Here is a 19946-nt window from a genome sequence, read left to right on the forward strand (position 1 = left end):
TGTAGAGGAAACGGGCATAAAGTAAATGATGTCATGTCAAAAATATGATTTAAGTATGAGAAGGGAATGTAATAGGAGGTGTGGAAAGGGGGAAGCAGAAAATGGCAAATTATATCACAGGAAGAAGTACAAAACTATAGTAGAGGGAAGGAGGGGAGGGAGATGAGCATTGTTTGAGAGGTACTCTCATCTGATTTGTTCAAAGGAGGGAACAATAATCTTAAGTAGATAAGCCTAACTAGCTCTATAGGTAGTAGGAGGGGAAGGGGGAAGAAAGGGGAGGGTGGCTAAAAGGGAGGAAAGAAGCAATAAGAGTAAAGGGGAGTAAAAGGGAGGGGGGCTAAAAGAAGGAGGGGAAGGCTGCAGGAGGAGGGGGAGAAAAGTGAATACTATTGAGGAAGGGAAGGGAGACTGGAGAGCTAAAAGCACAAATGGTGGGAGAGAGGTTGGAGGGAAATACACAGATTGTAATCATAACTGTGAATGTGAATGGAATGAACTCTCCCATAAAACGGAGACGGATAGCAGAATGGATTAAAAGCCATAATCCAACAATATGCTGCTTACAAGAAACACATTTGAAACGGGGGGATACACGTAGGATAAAGGTCAAAGGATGGAGCAGAATATATTGTGCTTCAGCTCATGTAAGAAAGGCAGGAGTAGCAATCCTAATCTCAGACAAAGCAAAAGCAGAAATAGATCTAATCAAAAGGGATAAGGATGGAAACTATATCCTGCTAAAAGGCACCATAGACAATGAAGCAATATCATTACTAAACATGTATGCTCCAAGTGGTATAGCATCCAGATTCTTAGAGGAGAGGTTGGGGGAGTTGAAGGAAGAAATTGATAGCAAAACTATACTAGTGGGGGACCTCAACCTCCCCCTCTCTGAACTCGATAAATCCAACCTCAAAATAAACAAGAAAGAGGTTAAGGAGGTAAATAAAACTCTGGATAAGGTAGATATGATAGATCTTTGGAGAAAATTAAATGGGAATAGAAAGGAATATACTTTTTTCTCAGCAGTACATGGAACATTTACAAAAATTGACCATGTACTAGGACATAAAAATCTCACAATCCAGTGCAGAAAGGTAGAGATAATCAATGCATCCTTTTCAGATCATAATGCATTAAAAATTACATGTAATAAAAGGCCATGGAAAGAGAAACCAAAAATCAATTGGAAACTAAATAATCTAATTCTAAAGAAGGGTTGGGTTAAAGAAGAAATCATAGAAACAATCAACAATTTCATTCGAGAGAATGACAATAGTGAGACAACATACCAAAACTTATGGGATACTGCAAAAGCAGTTATTAGGGGAAGTTTTATATCTCTGAATGCTTACATAAATAAAATAGAGAAAGAGGAGATCAATGACTTAGGCTTGCAGTTGAAAAAGCTAGAAAAAGAACAACTTGAAAATCCCCAAGTAAATACCAAATTAGAAATACTGAAAACCAAAGGAGAGATTAATAAAATTGAAATTAAGAAAACTCTTGAATTAATAAATAAAACCAATAGTTGGTTTTATGAAAAAACTAATAAAATTGATAAACCTTTGGTCAATCTGATTAAAAAAAAGAAAGAAGAAAACCAAATTACTAATATTAAAAATGAAAGGGGTGAACTCACCTCCAATGAGGAGGAAATTAAAACAATAATTAGAAACTACTTTGCCCAACTTTATGCCCACAAATTCGATAATCTAAACGAGATGGATGAATATTTTAAAAAATACAAATTGCCCAGATTAACAGAAGAGGAAGTTGAATACTTAAACAACCCCATCTCAGAAAAAGAAATTGAACAAGCCATCAATGAACTCCCTAGGAAAAAATCTCCAGGGCCAGATGGATTCACAAGTGAATTCTATCAAACATTTAAAGAACAGTTAATTCCAATACTACATACACTATTCTTGAAAATTGGGGAAGAAGGAGTCCTCCCAAATTCTTTCTATGATACAAATATGGTTTTGATACCCAAACCAGGAAGAGACAAAACAGAGAAAGAAAATTATAGACCAATTTCCCTAACGAATATAGATGCAAAAATTTTAAATAAGATTCTAGCAAAACGAATACAGCATCTTATCACGAGATTAATACATTATGATCAGGTAGGATTCATACCAGGACTACAGGGCTGGTTCAATATTAGGAAAACTATTAGCATTATCGATCACATCAACAACAAAGCTAACAAAAACCACATGATTATCTCAATAGATGCAGAAAAAGCTTTTGACAAAATACAGCATCCATTCCTACTAAAAACATTTCTCCCTTTTTCTTCCCAATATATTCCTCTCTCACCCCTTAATTTTATTTTTTTAGATATGATCCCTTCCTATTCAACTCACCCTGTGCTCTCTCTCCCTCTCTCCCTCTCTCTCTCTCTTTCTCTCTCTGTCTATATATATATGTATATATATATATATATACATATATATATACACATACACACACACATAAATGTGTGTGTGTGTGTGTGTATACACAATCCTTCCAACTACCCAGACACTGAGAAAAGTTTCAAGGGTTACAAATATTATCATTCTATGTAGGAATTTAAACAGTTCAGCTTTAGAAAGTCCTTTATGATTTCTCTTTCCTGTTTACCTTTTCATGCTTCTCTTGATTCTTGTGTTTGAAGGTCAAATTTTCTTTTCAGCTCTGGTCTCTTCATCAAGAATGCTTGAAAGTTCTCCATTTCATTGAATGACCATTTTCCCCCCTGAAGTATTATACTCAGTTTTGCTGGGTAGGTGATTCTTGGTTTTAGTCCTAGTGCCTTTGACTTCTGGAATATCATATTCCACATCCTTCGATCCCTTAATGTAGATGCTGCTAGATCTTGTGTTATCCTGATTGTATTTTTACAGTACTCAAATTGTTTCTTTCTAGCTGCTTGCAGTATTTTCTCCTTGACCTGGGAACTCTGGAATTTGGCTACAATATTCCTAGGAGTTTCTCTTTTTGAATCTCTTTCAGGAGGTGATAGGTGAATTCTTTCAATATTTATTTTACCCTCTCGTTCTAGAATATCAGGGCAGCTTTTCTTGATAATTTCATGAAAGATGATGTCAGACTCTTTTTTTTTGATCATGGCTTTCAGGTAGTCCCATAATTTTTAAATTGTCTCTCCTGGATCTATTTTCCAGGTCAGTTGTTTTCTCCAATGAAATATTTCACATTATCTTCCATTTTTTTCATTCTTTTGGTTTTGTTTTGTAATTTCTTGGTTTCTCATAAAGTCATTAGCTTCCATCTGTTCCATTCTAGTTTTTAAAGAACCATTTTCTTCAGTGAGCTTTTGAACCTCCTTTTCCATTTGGCTAATTCTTCTTTTTAAAACATTCTTCTCCTCATTGGCTTTTTGGACCTTTTTTACCAATTGAGTTGGCCTATTTTTAAAGGTGTTATTTTCTTTAGCATTTTTTGGGGTCTCCTTTAGCAAACTGTTGACTCACTTTTCATGATTTTTTTGCATCTCTCTCATTTCTCTTCTCAATTTTTCCTCCACCTCTCTTACTTGATTTTCAAAATCCTTTTTGAGCTCTTCCATGGCCTGGGACCATTTCATATTTATTTTGGAGGTTTTGGATACAGAAGCCTTGACTTTTATGGCTTCCCTTGATGGTAAACATTGTATTTCCTCATCCAAGAGCATGAGAGAGAATACTTGTTCACCAAGAAAGTAACTTTCTGTAGTTTTATTTTTTTTCCCTTTTTTTGGGCATTTTCCCAACCAGTTTACTTGACTTTTGTATCCTTTGTCAAGAGTAGGGTATACTCTGGGGACCTGTAAGTTCTCAATTCCTCCAAGGTGGCACAATTAAGGGAGAGGAGTTTACTCCCTGATCTGGCTTGCAGCTGAGATTCAGATCAGCTGCTCAATTCCCCTGGGGCTTTAGGCAGGGGCAGGGCCACCACTCAAGCCTGAGGTTCAGATCAGCTGCTCATTTTCCCCAGGGGCTTAAGCTGAGCACGCTTAACTATGGAAGCTGGCTGCTGCCTGTGGCCACTGTAGCTGTTGCTGCTGCTGCTGCTGCTGCCTCTGCCTCTGCCTCTGCCTCTGTGGCCAAGGCTAGGAGAGGACCCTGCTCCCTTCTCACCAAGTTCGAAAAGCCTTCTCACTGACATTTGAAGCTGCCTTTGGCGCCTGTGGGTTGAGGGATCTGTGAACCTCCACTGGTACTGCTGGGGATTCTGCCTCCGAGGCCTCCTCCAGTCCTACTCCTCCCAGTGTCGTGTGGCCCAGGCTCGGTTGTGCTGTGCTCCATGTCAGGTATGACAGACCTTTCCTGTCAGCCTTCCAGGTCACCCTGGGCTGGAAATCTCCTCCACTCCGTCATTCTGTGGCTCTGCTGCTCTAGAATTTGTTGAGTCTTTCTTTATAGGTATTTTATGGTCTGTGGGGGAAGAGCTAGAATATATACATCTTTCTATTCTGCCTTCTTGGCTCCACCCCGTTTTCAATCTATTCCTAACTTCTTTACATATTTTATTTGTTCCTTTGTGAGGTAAATTATAGAGATATCCCCATTTTGCACATGAGAAAGGGATATAAAGAGGTTAAGTGACGTGTCCAAGATAATATATCTATTAAGTGACAGAATCAGTACTCCAAGTCGAGTGTTTTATATACTACCTCCCTAATATTTTTTCTGTTATGTAGAAAATTTGTGCCAAGATAATAATTTACATTTAAATGGGTTCCATCTAAAAGTTATAGCATTTAAAAAAAAAAAGGTGTAGAGTATATCATAATTATTGAAGGAAATGATTCTGAAATTATCCAGTTACTTCATCCTGAAAATCAGGTAATTTATGAACTAGTCATTTGATGTTGGACTAATGTGGAGTTAAATCTTTGACAAAGAATAATATGAACAAGTTGACTAGACCGTTCACTTACATTAAAATTCACTTCCATTTGAGATCTCTGAGACCAGTTGAGCTATTCCCTGTAGATAGTCATGAGCTGGAAGAGCATTCTGAGTACTGGTATGCAAAATGAGCACATTCTTGCTTACCTTGCTTCATTATTTCAAAAGTCAGTATTTTATAGAAAATATTTTATAGCCATATGCTATTCTAAACAGCTGATGTATCATTTCCTATGCAAGGCCTTTCCTGATCTCACTTAGTTGGTAATTTTTTCTCCCTCTTGAAATTACTCTTTTTTTGTGTGTGTTCACTTTTGAATATATTTGTAACGATGTTATATCTTCTCCCAGTAGAATCTAAATTCCTTGAGGGTAGGGACCATTCTATTTTTGTTTTTGTAGGTATGTCTAGCACTAAGCACAGTGCCTTGTATATAAGTGATGAATGAATGTTAGTTGAATTGAATTGAGCATACAGGCATAGAATTGATCACATTTCATTTAATCTAGTTCTTATAATTCACTGTACAAAGTCCCACTTTGTATCTAGCTAAGCTGTATAATATTATTCCTCTTAACTTTTGCCAGCTAAGTTGTCCATACCCTTTCTTTGTGCAGTATTTCCAAAAGCAATATCTAAATCATTAATATGCCCAAATGTATGTGGGCATCTAGCTGTATTCTTCATTTCAAATTCAACCTACGGAAACAGTGTGATACAGTAGAAGAGGCAATAGCACTGGAAGTAGAAGACATGGGTCAAGTACTACTTCTGATCCTTATTGATACTGGGCAAGGTACCTCATTTTCCTCATCTGTAAAAGGAGAGAGTTGAGCTTCAATGACCTCTTAAGTTCATTGCAACTCTGAATCTAAGAATCTATAATGTGCATATACATCCATATTTATAACACAGATAAATTTAAAGTGATTATTCACATTGTGAAAGGATTCACTAGTTTTTCTCTGAACAGCCAACTAGCTGGTTTATATTTTAGAGCAATTCTTTCTTATCCACAACTTCTCAAGAACATGGCATATTGTAGAAAATACATCTGCTACATAAATGATGGCAGAAATGGTCCTGACCTTCTGAAGACTTAAGATTGACATAGACAATATATGCTTTAATACTTCCAAAGAACAGTTATTTTGTCCATTTGGTAGTCCTTTCACCACATCATTTTCTCCTCAAGAATCCTGTGAAGGACATACTACAAATATTATGCCCATCTTACAGGTAAAAAGATTGATTCTCAAAGAGTTTATATCACTTGTTGCATAGCTGGGGGGTAGGATTTCTACCTAAGTCTAAGTCCATCCCACTTTTCACTACAAAATGACTCCATTCTTCAGTAAATGGTCTTATAAATTTATATAGAAGACATAGGGACAACTAAATAGCACATAGTTTGTAGAAAGAGGATACATTTTAATTATTATTTCTGTTGTTTTTACTCAGATGTCTCCATGTCCACCTTAATCTCCAATTATTCAGATTGCAGCCCATCAATGCCTGCCCACTTTTTGCTACTTTTGTCCATATCCTCTTATAATTTCACCCCAAAAGGCCCATCCAATGTGCTGGAGACCTTTTTTATTTTCTCCTAATAGTAAGCTGATACCATTAGAGCACTATGGCTAACCATCTGTCATTCTTCATTCTTGCCCCACAACCAGGCTATCTTTTTTTCCTATTAAATACTTCCTTGAAGATATCTTTTACTTATTTTTTTTTAAGTTCCTGATTATGTGTGGTAGCCTAGTCATACCCATCACACCTCTCCATTGCCTGTTTATGATATTAATTTTAATTCTTTGGAGACTATTGTATTTTACTTCCCTCTACCAAAAAAATGACATTGATTGAATGCTATAAAGAGAGTAAATCTTTGTTTCCTCGAGGAGCTTCGTGTAATAGGAGCAATATCTGATCCTCTCCATGTAGGTTAAACTATAGTTTTTCCTTAAAAGATACTGAGATATTCCCCAGTACATGGTCTGTCCAATATTAAATTACCAATATATTAACCTTAGTCAGGACCAGCCTAGAACATTTGGGTCATTAAAGGAGCTTTGTAATTTCCCAAAGACAATTCAGCTTACTCTCCTTCTTCTGTTCAGCTCCAGGCCCAATTTATCTATACTGTCTATGCAACATCTATGTTGTCTGACCTGAATATACTTCCTGATAGATAATATCTAGGTTAGAAAATAGGTTTTCTATCCAAAAATGTGGTATTCCAGGGTTTGATGATGCTAGCACAATGTCTTCTGCAGAAAGAGCATCTAAAAAGCCTCGCTGTTGGCAGAGGACCCTTCTTCAACTTGGATGCTACTGGATCTCCTCTGTCACAGAGATAAACACCTTTGGTAAGCCTATAATCCTTGTGTTTTACTTTGACTGATGTTTACAGTCAGAGAGTCACTGGACAGAGTTAATTCTGTTATATCTTTTATGGAATTTTGAGTGATTTTTGTTGTGTAGATAGCTGGCACCTCATTGCAAAAGAATTTTTAAAATGATGTTTTGCTATACTGAATAAAATGCTTTTTCATAATCTTCAAACAATAGGTACATTATATTAATAGGTCAGTTATGAAATGGCAAATATTTGATCCATCAGTTAAGAAAATATTTTTTTCAACTAATTCCATCAAAGTATTAATTCACATATAGATGGTTCACGTAAATACTTAGTAAAAATTGGAGAGTAGACACAGAGGTTGGTAGTTGGTGATGTTATCTTTGGTCCAGTTTTTGATATTAATAAGGTGTGGGGGTTTTCCCATTTTTTCCTTTCTCATTTCTTTTATCTTTAAAAATATATATATATAGATATCTTTCATATCAGTCCCTCAACATTCTCAGGTTCTTCCTTCAACATAAATCTCTTTTATATATACTTGGTCCATTCTGGCTACTTTCCTCATCTTTGTCTTCTTCAGTGCCATTTCTGCCTATTCTATAAGTTTATCGAAGACTATGACAGTAGATGCCATATTGGTAATTCCATTGATCTTGATCGTCAGAACAGTTTATTTTAGTATTCTTTGCCGATCTTTTCTGTTTTTCTTCTCTCTGTTGTCCTCCCTTTTTTATCCTTAAATATCTGTGGACTGCATTTTGCATATGCTGAGAGAAATGTGACTCCTAATAGGAGTGTTGAGAACAATACTGCATCCCTGCCACGAGGGACTTACTTGAGTTGGTTTCAGATATTCTTTGGGAAAGATGTGTGGAGAAAGCTCTAGGCAAGTGGTGTAAAGAGAAAGACTTTGAAATGACAGACATGCATCATATCTATGGACTAGCTTGAAATTCTAGAGACTACTAGGAATAATGCTGGCCTAAGTTCCCTTTCTTCTTTGTTGGGCTGAGATCTTTCCTTACTTCCAGATAAAAAGCGCATTTACTCTTGCTAGGTAGCCCAGTGGATAGAGCATTAGACTTAAAATCAATAAGACTTACAGTTTATCATATACTTATATACATAAATATGTATGTATACACATACAGATATCTTGTTTGTATGTTGTCTCCCTGTATTATACCGTGAGCTCCTTGAAAACAGTGACTTTTTTCTTTGCCTTCTTTTTTTTTTTTCCATCCCCAGTGCAGCTAACACTAAGTGGCATATGGTAGGCCTTAATAAATGTTTATTGACTCTTCACAGATGCAGGTCAGAACATATAGATTCATATAGGTCATATCTATCCATATTTCAGATTGGATACCTTGGAGACATCTTGACCTCAACATGCCCAAAACTGAACTCATCACCTTTCCCCCTAAATCTTCCCCTCTTTCAAACTTACCTACTTTGGTTGAAGACACCACCAATCCTTCTAATGTCTCAAGTTCATATTTAAAGGATTATTCTGCATTCTACTTTTCCTTATCCCATATATCCAGTCAGGTGCCATGTCTTACCATTTCTATTTCACAGTGTCACCACCCAGCCCCTTCTTTCTGTTCACATGGCTACCACCTAGGTTCAGGCCTTTATTAACTCTTGCCTAGATTATTGCAACAGCCTCCTAATTGTTCTGTCTTAAGTCTCTCCCTGCTCCAGTCATTTCTACACACTTCTGTGAGAATAATTCTCCTTAAGCATATTTGTGACCATGTGTCTACCAACCAACTCCAGTACCTTCCTCTTGCCTCTAAGAGAAGATATAAACTTCTCTTTTTTTAGTCTTTGAAGCCCTTCTTAATCTTAACCCCAACCTATCATTCCAACCTTACTGAACATTACTCTCCCTGCTGTATTCAGTGATCCAGCCAAACTAACTTTCCTTTTTTTCCCCTCATACACAGCATTTTCTCTCCCATCTTTGTGCCTTTTTACTGTTTGACCCCATGCCTGGAAAGGCCTCCTTCCTTAGCTGCTTCTCAAGGCGGAGGTAGAATGAAGGAAGCTTAGACACTATCTTCTGCATAAAATTTTTCCTAATCCCCTCAACTACCAGTGTCCTTCCTCCCAAATTATTGTATAATGCTCTCTGTGTTTGTTTGTATATATTCATATATGTATGTATACATATATGCAGTATATTTGTCAACTTTATATGTATGCTGTCTATTAGAAAGTAAGAACTTTACAACTAGGGATTTAATTTTTTGTACTTATATCATCAGTGCCTAGTACATAGTAGGCTAGACCTTAATAAATACTTGTTGGTTGATTGATTGAATTTTATTCATGGTGATGTTTTTGCAAGTACTTATCAGTACTACATTGTGAGGCGACCATATATTCCATGAAATAATATTTCTTGTTGCCTTTAGACCTATCATAAAGTAATTTTGCCAACTCCTTTCTCTGTGTCTCCAAGGAATACCTGTGACCTATCTTTCTATTTAGTTAGAACTTCCTTCTTTTTTTTAGTTTCATTTATAGCAAAAATGTCCATATTTGATTTAATTAGTTTTGTCACTTTTATTTCCAAATATATTCCTTTCTCCTTCATGCCCCAGAGAATCAGACTCATGACAAATAAGTTTTTAAAAGAAGGAAAAAAAAGAAAAGCAGTTCACCAAAACTAAACAGTACATCAACCAAATTATACAGTGTGTCCTATGTTCCACATCCATAATTCCCCCACCACTTCAAAGAAGGGAGCTCAATTATCTCTTCCCCTTTTTTTTTTTGGTTGGGGGAAGGGGAGACAGCCAAGCCTGATTATTATAACTATACAACATTCAGTTTTATTTGTTCTTCTTTCCATTTATTTTGTTGTAGTCATTGTGTATATTGTTTTCCATGTGCTTTATTTTTGATTCCGTTTACATGTCTTCTCAGCATTCCTCATCATCTTTGTTTCTTATAGTGTGGTAATAAAATATAAAATTGAAAACTGATTTTAATTATATTTTTAAGTCTTAGTTAAGCTGGTACAGGTTTTAATACTCTCCCATGCTCTGTAAGTCCAAAATCTTTACTTTTATGACTTCACCCTTTCACTACCTGCCAGAAAAACTTACCTAAACGTCAAGCTTTTGTCTTGTAATTTATCTCCACCCAGGACTCAATCCTGTTGTCAGTTGAATCTCTACCTTTGTAACCTCACTCATTAGTTATTTATCCTGAATTCAAGATTCTTTGTAATCTTACCTGTTACGAACTTTACTCAAATTCAATTTGATTCAGTTAGAGCCATTCAGTAAAGTAAACTACTCCCATTGACTGGTGAGAACTTTTGTCTTGTGACTCAAAACACATATCCTAAGGGGATTTCATAAGGCAAGATTCAAATGATGTAACCTCAATTCTGACTGTGTTACAGAGAGCCATAGAGAGAAGACAGACACACTTACATTGCTCAAGAGTTTCTCTGTCATCTTATTAATTGTTGGGACAGTTAGTTGGTACAGTGGATAGAGCACCTAGCTAGGAAGACTTATCTTCCTGAGTTCAAATCTGGCCTTGGACTGTGTGACCCTAGGCAAGTCATTTAACCCTCTTTGCTGTAGTTTCCTTATATGTAAAATGAACTGAAGAAGGAAATGGCAAACCACTCCAGTATCTTTGCCAAGAAAATTTCAAGTGGGGTCACAAAGAGTTAAATACAACTGAAACGACTCAACAACAACTTGTTAATTTTTATAAAACCCCCGTCAACCCTTACTCCGGAGTCTTTGGTCATTGAGAGAGGCCATTGACCCAATTTATTGGTTACTGCTAGCCTAATTAATATATTGATCATGCCCATAGCCTCGTCTCTCTTAATTTTCAAAGATTACAGTTGGTGACCATGAAGGGATGAGAAGGGAAATCAGTCCCTGAAATAGCCCCCTATTTCCCTTAGGAGAAACCCCAAGAGCACCCTGGTGGAATTTGCCTCCTAGGGTGTTTCCATGAAGGACTAAAACCAGGGGCCTGACTCTCCCAGCTCCAGTTCTTCTGAGCTAAAGGTAAGCCCTACTCCTTGCTGTCGAGGGAGCTCTGTGACAGGTATGTATCTGCTTTTCTGTGTTTCTGTGTTTCTACAGTTATAGTCTCTGGAGACATCTAGTAACCAAACTGAGAATAGCAACATGCTTACTATGAAGTTTTTTTGGTGGGTTTTTTTTTTCTGGAGTTTCAGTACTGGTATTTAGTGTTTGTAACAGTCTCTTCTTTTTGGGCACTATAAAGAGAGGGGGAGATGTTTTCCAGGCATTTCTCTAATACTGTCCCCTGTTAGCTCAGTTAGCTGGGTCCCTGAACAGAAGGACTGAGCTTATTGGCAGCTGCACCTATGCTTGGGGAGTATGGCAATGTGAACTTGGTTGTAGAAAGCAAAGATCAATAGGGGGAACCTTCATCCTCCCAGGAGGAATTGACTTGTGCCAAAAGCACCAACATTTCTGGGTAACTCAAGGGTTTCTCCTTAGCCATTTACTGACTGTCCTTTCTGGCACTAAAACTGGCCACCAGTTTGAACTCCGTGAACCATCAAAGGGACTCCTACTAGGGATTCCTGAGTCCTTAGGCTGTTCAACTAAACTACATGGCCTCTCAGAGAGGCACTCTGGAAAAATTAATGCAACCTTAGAAGGACATTCTCGAAGATTATATCTCTATTAGCCACCCAAATATCTTCATTGGGAATTGAAACAGAAAAAAATCTTTTTTAATTTCTCCAAACTGAAAAGGCACCTTACCTTACAAAAAGAGGTAAAATTCATAAAGGAAAAGTAGAGACTTCTCCCAAAGCCTCAGATGAACACCAGTGAAGAATACTTACATTCTTTGTCTTGACTACGATTGGTGGGTGAGGCCCTACAAAAGTCTATTAGTCGCATGCCTGTTTATTTCTGTTTCGGAGCTCTGTGTCATATCTTTTTTTGTGTTACTGTGTTGGGATAAAATAAACTAATTTTTCTTGTGACCATTGGCATAAGCATGAAACATAAACTGGCCATGAATTGAGTGTGTTTGTGGATGTTATGCCTTTATGGTACCTCAAAACTGTAAAATTTATTTTAGGAGAAAAAATCACACACAGACTGCTTGTATTGTGTTAGGGAGGTTGTTTTTTTTCACTCAAAGTTCCAAAAGTGTCAGACCACTGGAAGTTAGCTTCAGTAAGATTTCAAAAACAGTTTACAATTTGAACTTTTTTCTAGACCCCAAAAGGAGAGAGGTTTATTTAAATCAAAGAGCAACTTGAGGGGGTGGCATGAGAAAGGAGTTTAGGTGTTAAAAGATAGAGCCCAGTAAGATAATCTAAGCCTCAGGCCCAGGCTAGATGTTTCTACTGCCTGAAAGGTCATGTTGTTAAGAAATGCAAAAGAAGATATAGGTATATTTGTGGAATAAGCGTTGCACAAAGAAGAAGGATTTGAAAGAGTAAATGTAGCCCTCAAGATAAAAGTAACCCTGGGTAATATTAGATATAGGTTGTTGCTGTTGAGCTTAATTTTCATGTTGCCACTCAATATTTAACATCAGGGCAATGTGTTTAAAAGCTGCAAAAACAAGTTTTTGGCCTTAAAGTAAACTTTGATCAAAATTTCTCTTTGTTAGATCATAAAAATGGGAAAGGGTCCCACATATACAAAAATATTTATAGCAGCACTCTTTGTAGTTGCCAAAAACTGGAAGTCAAGGGGATGTCCATCAATTGGGGAATGGCTGAATAAATTATGGTATATGAATGTAATGGAGTACTATTGTGCCATAAGAAATGATGAACAAGAAGACTTCAGGGAGGCCCAGAAGGACTTATATGATCTGATGCTGAGTGAAAGGAGCAGAACCAGGAGAACTTTGTGCACAGCAATGACCACAGTGTGCGAGAGTTTTTTCTGGTAGACTTGGAATTTCGTAATAATGCAAGAACTTCTTAAAAAAAAAAAATCCCAGTGGTGGTTTTCTAAGGCAAAATGCCTTCCACACTCAGAGAAAGAAATATGGAAGTCATTTGCAGAATGTAGCAGATCATGTTTGTGTGTGTGTGTTTTTGTGTATCATGTTTTGATGTGTTATATGATTTCTTCCATTTATTTTAGTTCGACTACATAGCATGACTATAGTGAAAATGTACTCAATAGGAAAGTATATGTAGAACCTATACAGAATTGTATGCAGTCGTGGGGAGGGAGGGGGGTAGTGGGGGGTAGGTGTTGGGGGGATAAAATCTCAATTGTATGGCAGTGATTGTTAAACATTAAAAAATAATAATAAAATAAAAGAAAAAAAGAATTAAAAAAAAATTCTCTTTGTTGGCCTTGAATACAATCAATTTAGAATGTCAAAAATTAGTATTTAAAAATACATGCCACTACTGTATAAGAAATGCTGTTAAGATTGAAAAATGCAACTCTCTTAATTTGGAAATTAAAGAATATTATCTGGGTATTGTAAAGAGAGGAGAGGAATATTGAATCTGTGGAGAAAACTCTTATCTAGATTTAGAAAAATGAAAAGTGGTATCAGCAAGATTCCAAAGTAAAGAATAAGTAAAAAAAGAGAGAAGTGTGTAAGAAAAGTTTAATTTGGAAAAATGCTTTGTGTTACTTTTATGACTGATATAATAGAATTTAATTGTTATTTGACTGGAATAGGCATTTGTAAACTGTTAAGTAAGACCAAGAGAACTTAGATCTCCTCTTCTTTGCCTCCTCAGAAGGGATAAGCTAGTGCAGGCTTCCTGCCTTGTATCCTGTGTTTCAGAACTATTAGATTTCTAGGTGCAACCACCTCTGCGACCCCGCTTCTGACTGCACCCAACTTATGAAAAAAATTGTGAGGTGGTATTATAAATGTATTGGAAATTGGTATTTGTAACTGAAATGTAATATCCTTATGATTAATTTCATGTTGTGGGATAAAGGGTTTTACAACTGCTAAAAACATCTTAATGGATTTTTAGAGGTTTGTAGGTATGATTAAGATTAAGACCAAACAGCCCACACCTCTGTCCCTTTATTGGAAGTGATAGATGTTTTGGAGGTTATTTTACCTACTAGAAGCTAATCTGAAATAATTGTTTGACTAAATTAATAGCCAAATCACCTGAGTTTTAATAGACTATGCAACTCAGAAAATAAAAGTTAAGCAATTGGGGTTTGAAAGTAAAAGGGGCTTGGAAATTTGAAAGAGAGGTTTAAGGAAGATGCTTTATCTCTTGAAAAAAGGTTATGAAAAACCTTATGTGTTTGTTCTTTACGATATGGAAATTGTGATAATAAAATTGCAGCATGAAACTCTTGTTCTCCAAAACAGGAGGATGGGAATGTGAAGCTGCCATGTGAAGCCTTTTCCTATTTATTTATGATGGCCAAGAATTGGAAATTGAGGGGATGCCCGTCTATTGGGGAATGGCTAAACCATGATAGAATATTATTGTGGTATAAGAAATGATGAACAGGATGTTCTCAGAAAAACCTGGAAAAACTTTGATGGACTGATGCAAAGTGAAATATACTGTGTACAAAGTTTCAGCAATACTGTGAAATGATCAGCTGTGAATGACTTAGCTATTCTCAGCAATACAGTGATTTCAAGACAGCTCTGAAGGACTTGTGGTAAAAATGCTCCCCATCCCCAGAGGAAGAATCGGTGGTGTCTGAATACAGACGGAAGCATGTTTTTTTTTACTTTTTTCTTCAAGTTTTTTTTCTTGTCTATGTTTTCTTTCACAGCATGACTATTATGGATATGTTTTGCATAACTACATGTATAACCTGTATCAAATTGCTTGCCTTCTCAATGGGCTCAATGGGTCAGGCATGGAGGAAAGGAGAAAAAAATGAAACTCAGAGTTTTCAAAAAGAACATTATAATTGTTTTTATATATAACTGGAGAAAAAATACTAAATAAATTTTTTTAAAAAAACCCTTAAAAACCTGGGAAGACTTACATGAACTGATGCAAAGTGAAGTAAGTGCTATCAGGAGAACATTGTACAGTAACGGCAATATTATGTGATGATCAACTATGAATGACTTAGCTATTCTTAGCAATACAAGATCCAAGATAATTCCAAATGACTTAGGATGAAAAATGCTATCCAGCTCCAGAGAAAGAACTGATGGAGTTTGAATGCAGATCAAAGCATACTTTTTGCTTTATGGTTTGTTTAGTTTTTTGTCTTTTTTTTTGAGGGGGGGTGATTTTTGTGTGTTCCTTTGCATAATCTATATCAGATTGCCTTCTTAAGGAGGGGGAATGGAAAGGAGGCAAGGAGAGAATTTGGAACTCACAAGTTTTAAAAAATTAAGGTTAAGAATTAATTTTATATATAATTTGAAAATAAAATACAAAACAAATTTTTTTTTAAAAAAATCATCCTCAACTGTGAAATGCAAAGTCCTAATATCTTTAAGTGTTGCCAACAGTTTAAAGTGATTAAGTTTAAGAAATAGTGCTGGAGTCTTACAATATTCTGGCAACTTGGCAGAATTTCAAGTATTGGCCCCACACCTAGGCTATACTCATTTAATTTTTCTTGGGAATAATAACACTGTTTTAAGGTTCCATACCCCCATAAAATCATAGGTCTATCTAGAAATTACAAAGAGAGGAGATACACTTCATATCTCTGCCCATTATACCACACTGCCCTAACAGTCATGAAATCTTAACGTCTTAGTATACCAGGTAAACTATTCTAAGATGAAAAACTGTAGGATACACCTTGTGTATTTGTGTAATTGTGGAAGAAGAAGCTGTTCAGACCGAGTTAAGATAATGAGATACAGGTTCCTAAACTTGCCATCCACTTGCTAGTAAATATACATGTATGTGTACTATATGTACATATATATGTATGTATATATGTGTACTATACATATGTATATATACATTCTTCAAATATCTCAGAATAATATGGGAATATTTAGTCAATGATTAAAAAAACTTACAGAACAAATGTAAAAGTCAGAAACATTTTTTGTTTTGTTTTTAAAGGAAAATATTTCATGCAATCAGTTATCTTACAGGAGAGTAACTGAACATGTTTTAGTCTTTTGTTGTCTGTTACAGTTGAAGTTAAATAGGCGTCTTTCAGTCAGCCACCCACTTCTCAGGGTTGCTTGAGGGAAACAGATGACCATATAGTGCTTACCTCAGGTTTTACCCTTACCACATATCAAGCATTATATAAATGTTGGCTATTGTGATTATTGCATTCTAGATAATTATATACTAGGGTTTAGATGTGAGTACTATATAATACCTTAAATGTTTTCTTATATAATGCAAACTTTACATTCTCTGGGCACTGTGCCTCAGCATAGTCACAACCCCTGTTAAAATTACCCATGGTGTGCAAGTTTGAAGAAGTGGGGTCGTATCCTGTCAGAGTAAGACCAGACTCCTTAGAGCCTTTTTCCTGCGTCAAAAATCCTAACACCCTATCAGCCCTTCACCTAGAATAATAAAGTAGGAAACTTTAACAATAATGGCTTATAATATTTAGCCTAGCATACTTTAAGCTGACCTAACAATAACATCTGTAAATTTAAATCAGTAGAGCCTTTCCCAGTAATTTTAATATGAGATTCATTTGGCTTTTATGACTTCATTTACAATGAGATGTTTACTTCTATTAGGATAACTAATAAGTTGATCATGCTTGGAATCTTGTCTCTCAGTTTACCTTAATTTTCAAACATAAATACACTGTTGGGGGAGCTGTGGATTGATTCAACTATTCTGGAGAGCATCTTGGAATTATAAAAAGAAAGTGACTACAGTATCTATATACCTTGTAATCTAACGATTCCATTACTATGCTTTCCCACCTTGTTCACTCTTCTCAGGAGGTCAGAGGTAGAAATATCATATATACACCAAAATTGTTGTAATGGTATTTCTTACATCCATAAAGAAGTAGAAACAAAACAGATGTCCATAGCCTGGGAAATAGTTAAATGAAATGTTATATGTTAAAAAAAATATTATAAAATAAATATGTGAAAGTTAATGTAAATGAATTAATATTTTACATGTTCATTTTCTCCCCTCAAAATAACTACCAACCACTTGTTTTCAGAACATCCCTCCAATCTCTGATCCTTGCCGACTGCTTCTGTTCTATATTCAAATTCCACTCACACCTTTTGGATTTGAATGAGTACCAGTAAATTCAGTGCTAGGAAATCCTGGCTTGAACTCTTTCCACCAAACCTTGTGCTTCCTTTCTAGTTGGGTCTTATTTCCCTTTCTGTCTCTCGGTGTCTCTTCTCTGATTTTGACCCAACCATAAAAATAGTTAGCATCTGAAAAGGGTCTCATTACCTGTGTTCCTTAACTTCCCATTCCTATTTTCCTGACTCCTCCTATGAGAGCTTCCAGATTGAGATGTGGCTTTGCAACAATAATCTAAAACTTGAGAGTTCCAAGGAACTTTTTTATTCTTTAATGAGAATATAGAGGCTATCCCATAGAAACTTCCCTCATATCCCCTTTTCTTCATTTCCCACCAGCTATACTATTTTGTACTTTGTCATATCCCCAGGATTATTAACCTGCACAATCACATCAGCCCTAGAACTCATACCTCATCAGTACCCATTACCTCTAGAACTCCACCCTTTCTCTAATTGGAGAAAGTAGAGGGTAGAGAGCTCTTCCCAGATCCTTCATTTAAGAAGGGCATCCATGCTTTCTATCTTTGTTTCCCAGCTGGCTGCACTGGATTTTGCCATGTCCTGACCCTCCCCTCCTTTTCCCACCCCTCTTTTCAGCCTCCCAATTAGGTTGTGAATCCCTTGAGGGCAGAAATTATTTATTGTCTTTTTTCATATTCCTAGTGTCTGGTATATGATTGGCGCTTAATAAATGTTTATTGACTGACTGATAGTTCTCAGCTTTATAACGTTCCCTTCTCTTTCTCTTGTCTCAGAACAACAGATATCAGAATTTCTAAAGCTTAACTACTCTACCTCTATGTAGGCCCTTGGTCTTATCTCCTGTCTTCTCTATGATTTTGCTTTAGCAATTATCCCCTCTAATGCAATCTCTTTTCCTTTCCATTCACTCCTTTTTATCTATCTAAAAATATTCTCAGGTGCCTCCAAACTCTCCACCAAAACAAAACCAAAAAGCCCTTTCCCTTGTCCCTTCCATCTCATCCTGTAAATATTACCCCTCTTCACCCCATCACAGGAAATATTTCTTGAAAAGATAGTCTACAACTGATGTTTATATTTCCTTACCGCTGACTCTCCTGAAGCTATTGCAATCTGGCCTCAGTTTCCACTTCACTATTGGAAGGACAGTCAAAGTTTGCCAGTGACCTCCAAATCACTAATTCCAATGGCCCTATTCAGTTTTCTGCTTTGACCTCTCTACGGTTGATAGAGTTGACCATTCCCTTCTTCTAGATGATCTCCTCTCGACTTCAAATGCGCTGCTTCTTTAAGCATTCCTTCCCTGACTTTTCTCTCTTATGCCTGAAAATAGATGTCCCTGCTAAGCTTTGTTTTTAGCTCTCTTTTTCTCTTTATACATTCTTTAGGTGAGGTTTTTTTTTCTTTTATAGCTTCACTATTACCTCTGTGCATATATAATTTTACTTGTCAATTCTTGTATTGTGTCTTTTTTTTCCCTCTGCAATTGAGAATGACCTCTGCCCTGGAAATGACATGAATAAAAGGGAGTTGATACCCAGGCCAAATAAGGAAGTGGTAAGAGAGTACCTTTCTGCACTTGATGAATTCATGTTCCCTGACCCAGATGAGCCACATCCTTAGATACTGAGAGAAATGGCAGATGTGAATGCCGAGCCACTGTCAGTGATATGTGAAAGATCATGGAAAATGAAAGAGGTACGACAATATTGGAAGAAGGCAAAAGTCTCAATTTTCAAGAAAGGGACAAGAACTGAGGCTTACCAACTATAAGCCAGTGAGATGAATTCATTTCTTGGGAAAATTCTAGAACAGATTATTAAAGAGATGGTTGGAAAACATCTAGAAAGAGAAGCAGTGATTATAAAGAAACAGCACCACTGAACAGGCTGTACCAGATTAACTTCATTCCTTTTTTGACAGTATTACAAATTTAGTGGGTGAGAGGAATGCTGTGGATATTTTATATCTGTATTTTAACAAAGCTTTTGATAACATGACTCTTACTATTCATGAAGGGAAATAGGGAGGTTTGGATTAAACAGTCATACTTTAAGATGAATTCAAAGCTAATTGAATTACTGGGCTTGAAAAGTAGTTGTTAATGGTTCCATATGAGAGTGGCAGGAGGTTTCCAGTGGAATATTCCAGGGATCTGTGTTTGGCCTTTTGCTATTTAACATTTTTATCATTGATTTGAATGAAGGCACAAATGGTATGCTCATCAAATTTGCCAATGACACAAAGGTGGGAGGGATAGCTAACTGAATGATAGGATAGACTGAATCTAATTAGATAAAGTTCATGTAATATTGCACTTGGGTACAAAAAAAGTCAACCTCATTAGGTATAAGATGTTGGAGGCAAGGTTAGATAGCACCTGTTGTGAAAAAAGATGTCAGGGTTGTGGTGAATTCAATGAGGTCACAGTATGACAGCAGGTGAAAAAGCTAATTGGGTTGCATTAAGAGGT

The 19946-nt window shown here is 36.4% G+C and overlaps 1 long non-coding RNA gene across 1 annotated transcript in view; it reads left to right on the top strand.

Moving 5' to 3' along the window:
• LOC140512754 (uncharacterized) overlaps positions 1–17325 on the top strand; it is a 36796-nt gene extending 19471 nt beyond the window's left edge. Inside the window, exons 3-5 of the long non-coding RNA XR_011969898.1 lie at positions 7185–7277; positions 11217–11322; positions 14621–17325. This is a non-coding gene — a long non-coding RNA (uncharacterized lncRNA). The remainder of the gene's footprint in view (positions 1–7184; positions 7278–11216; positions 11323–14620) is intronic.
• Positions 17326–19946: the final 2621 nt, after the last annotated feature.

The sequence above is a fragment of the Notamacropus eugenii genome, chromosome 1 (assembly GCF_028372415.1).
Source record: "Notamacropus eugenii isolate mMacEug1 chromosome 1, mMacEug1.pri_v2, whole genome shotgun sequence".
Classification (NCBI taxonomy): Eukaryota; Metazoa; Chordata; class Mammalia; order Diprotodontia; family Macropodidae; genus Notamacropus; species Notamacropus eugenii.